Below are 4,260 nucleotides of genomic sequence, written 5' to 3' on the forward strand. Positions count from 1 at the left end.
AAATATATTAATATGTGCGCAAACAAGTCTCAACCTTTTACTTCGCGTAAAAATTTCTGGTGCACAACACAGTAAAAATTAATATTTTCAGCTCTGGTATACACATAATCGTCATCATTTTTACGATTTCGCCAAGGAACGTGTACCTTATAGAAATAAAATACACTGCAACAGTTAATATAATTACAATTACAGGGATTTTTTTCTTTTTCACTTAAACCATGTTCTATGCATGGATGTATCGACACATAAATATGTCTTACACGTAACACGAACGAATAAAACGAACCTTTACATTAACTGCGATCAGGTTAGTATGCAGGGTGATTTTTATATCATCAACTTGTCAATATCTTGGTGAGTTTTAGGAGTTTTAGAAAAAAAAATGTTTGCGACAAATCAAAGTTTAAATATTAGTTCTGTTTACTGCTGCTTGAAAATTATCAAAACCATTAATGAGAACCAGAAGTCAAAATGAAATTTTATTTCGATTTAACGATACCTAAAAATGGCCATAACGGATTAAAACGTTTTACGAATTGGATCTCCCTATCCTATCACTATCCTATAATTAATTGAATATTTTACGTGGTAGCCATATGCACGCACTTGTCTATAGTTGTACGCCGTGCACCTCTGACGATGATTCTCAATTACGTTAAACGTATACACCGATCGACAGACAACAATAGATATTAATGATATTTACTAATCAGCTAATATCTAACCGTTATTTCCCTTTTTTACTATTAAATTTAAACTATATTGTTGTGTTTTTGTACTGTGTAACGTACCTTCATAAGTGCATTAATATTTTCAATATACAAGTATATGTATATGTATATTTAAATATTAATCAAAAAGTTTAGCAGTGATGTGACTAAAAGAAAAAAAAAACTTTAACTAACACAATTTCTTTTAGAAATAAATTAAAAATTAATAATTATTTTGAGTGCAATCAACATGTTAATGTGAAATTTTTTCCCGTCAAAATTAATTTCATATTCATAACTATGACTGAGATTTTAATGATTTAAAAAATACTCTTAAAACAATGCAAAACTGATTTAAAATTGTCATAATATGCATTGAGAATTGATTAATTGCAGTTTAAAAACGATATTATAAAAATCAAACAAACATATATATTTATATATTTTTTTTTTTAACTTAATAATAAAATTAATACCTATTTTTTTGATATTTACATTTTATTTAATTTTTTAATTTTATTTTAATTTTATTTATTTCATAAATCACCTATGTAATTTAATATTACTAATACTCAAACGGTAATTGGCAAATATATAATTATATTGAATTTATACTGCGCGTTTGATTATCTAAAAAAACATATATATTGGCTGATATGTTTGTATTTTTTTTTATCAACGGTAGCGGATTTAAGGAAGGAACAGAGAGACCTTGACCTCCAATCGGTCTACAACCTCGGAGAGTTTTTTAATACTTACGATGTAAAAATGATCTTAATACATTTTGGATGATAATAAATAATAATAACCATAATAGGTATTTATATTTATTAACGCATCAATGTCTAGTACGAACTCATTTTAAATAATCTTTCTTATTACAATAAATTATTTCTATGCTACATGACTAAATTTGAATGTATTCCTTCTCTTATTTTTTCATATTCAGTCGTGAATTTATTGACTTTAAAATACCTGACGATGAATTTTTAATCGAAATCGGTCGTACTTTACAAATATAATAATATTTCATATTAAAAAATATTTTCCTACGCTCCTTCCTGTGCCGTATAAATAAATGACTACAACTCTGGAAACACGCATGGTTATTTAATTATATAATTTCGCCAAGGCACATGTATTTAGTATAAATAAAAAACAAATAAATTCGGTTAATGTATTTACAGCGCTGGGTTATTATTATTTTTTTTACCACACCTTTAGGCGTGGATCTAACCTCATATGGATATGTCTTACCCGCAACACAAACGAGTAAAAATAAATTGACTACGATTCGGCTATTATATAGTAAAAACCATGGTCAGATATAATTTATTAATTGTACTGTGTATGATAACTGAAATGCTTACAAAAGCATTGTTTTCCAAGAGAGTATGTTAAAAAGAGATGGCACATACTAATAGTGTTACTATATTTGTGTTACACATGGCGCCAATATCTTACATTCATTTACTGCGATATTATCTTAGTTACGTTTTTTAAGTTTTGTGTATCACTAACTTAAAGTCCGCCAAATATTTTCAATAGATTTTATAAAATAAAAAAATTATAAATATTTACTACAGTATCTACAATTAGGATTTAGTTTAAATTTGCCGAGTACAGTAAAATGTTTCCATTATAATGTTTTTAATGAATTCCTCACATTTTTACCAACACCCGTAGTTAAACCAAATTAGAGACACGATTAAAATAATTATTTCACCAAAAAGTAAAATTACATTGGAAATGTAGTATCGGTAATAACTGTTTATAATATATTGGTTTATGTACCAAATTAACATTTATATTTACAACGATTTTATAATCTACATAGAACAATGTTCACTTCTGTTTGATCCACCAATGTTTTTTAAATTTTCCTAAAACAATTAAAAGCAATACTAATATTACAATATAAAGAAGTGACATTGATATATCCATAATGATCGATAGGTGGCTCAGCGACCATCCTTTTAATGCAATGTTGTTTATCATGTTTCCTATTATTCGCATAGGCATTAATCGAGTAAAGATCCTTAAGAACTCTGGTTGTCCTTCCACAGGCCATATTCCTCCTGAAAATAAAAAATAACAATATCATTAAATCGTTATGAATATTTTGCAATAGAGCGTAATTGCACAAAGATATATATATATATATATATAATATATATATATATTGCTACAAATTCCGATTCAATTCAATAACATTCGGTGGTTGTACAGTAATGGTTAATAAAACTGGAGAATAGTTTACTACAATAGGTTCAATAACGATCTTTATTAAGTGCACTAAATAATAGTTGTGGTGAGCTATGTGTGTATGTAATAAAATATGGGGTTGCGTATAAGGCCAACAATAAGAATTATAACAATAACAATTTTGATGACTGTAAATGATTAAAAATTAGTTTGCCAGACGCTGTATGAAGTAAACTCGTCAAAATAGAAATAAACATTAACAACATAGTCTTCAGAATAAAATGTAGATTAACGTGTAATGTACGCGACGTTTTATAAGAAACCCATAACTTTTGTATCGGAAACGTTAATAATTATTCCATACGTGTATTTTACCTGACAGTAAAAACTGTGAAAGCGCCAGTCCGGTTATCACGTAAACACCGCCCAGTATGGTCGTAGATAGTACAGCAGTAAGAACACCTGAAAATTAAGCAAACATTTCACAGTTGGGATTAATACCTTTGATGGTACGTCCATAAAATAAAACAATTTCTTATGAATGTATTCACCCGAAATCGAAAAACTTTTTCAAAATTAAACAGGTTTTAGTAGTTTCTAACCAGAACAACGAGCATAACTATTATTACTGTTGTCCGGGCCGGGTACGAACGATAATAGTGCGTGCACTCGGTCACCGTAAATGTGATTACTTGCGTGTGTATACTTAACAAACTACAAGCACAATAAACACAATTGGTGTGTAGTAACAATATGTTCTTATTTTATGGTGCGAAATATACAATTCGAAGCAACACAAAATCATTATATAAAATATTGCTCTTTTAGCTAAAAAAAAATAATATCATGAAATACTTACTGCCCTCCAGGCCCGTCAAGAAAAAAATGTACAATAATAAGGAACTGCTGATTCGACACAACTTATAAATTTATCTAATGTGATAAATAAATATAATTTAATGTGACTATCTAGTGACTATACGGCGACTAGTGCTCACGCGTATAAAATGCTCAGTTACAAGTAAATAATTCAATTTAAATTACAAAATAAATAAATACAAAATCTCACAATGCAGTCAATGTACGGTTGGCCAGCTGCTACCTGGCCTAAAGGGGGTTACACTTTAAACAATAATAAGAAAAAAAATTAATAAGTGATTTGGATCCACGAGATAATAATGAATATGAAGAACAATACAAATACAGTGGTTAGTGCTTTTGCAATATAATATATAAAGATGGATTATGCGTTAATCCATTGATTAACGCACACACAATATAAATATAAAATGGCGATTCGTGTCTAAATTAATATAAATAATGTTCTGTGATTTGCGCCTTG

General features: G+C 28.4%; 1 long non-coding RNA gene across 1 annotated transcript; it reads right to left on the reverse strand.

The window, feature by feature from the left end:
• Nucleotides 1-2,344: 2,344 nt before the first annotated feature.
• Nucleotides 2,345-3,640, reverse strand: LOC112681045. The gene is made up of 2 exons (XR_003148371.1): nt 3,294-3,640; nt 2,345-2,791 (listed from the first exon to the last, which is right to left on the reverse strand). It is a non-coding gene; the product is annotated as an uncharacterized LOC112681045 (long non-coding RNA).
• Nucleotides 3,641-4,260: the final 620 nt, after the last annotated feature.

The sequence above is a fragment of the Sipha flava genome, unplaced genomic scaffold, assembly GCF_003268045.1.
Source record: "Sipha flava isolate LNK unplaced genomic scaffold, YSA_version1 18453_pilon_pilon, whole genome shotgun sequence".
NCBI lineage: Eukaryota > Metazoa > Arthropoda > Insecta > Hemiptera > Aphididae > Sipha > Sipha flava.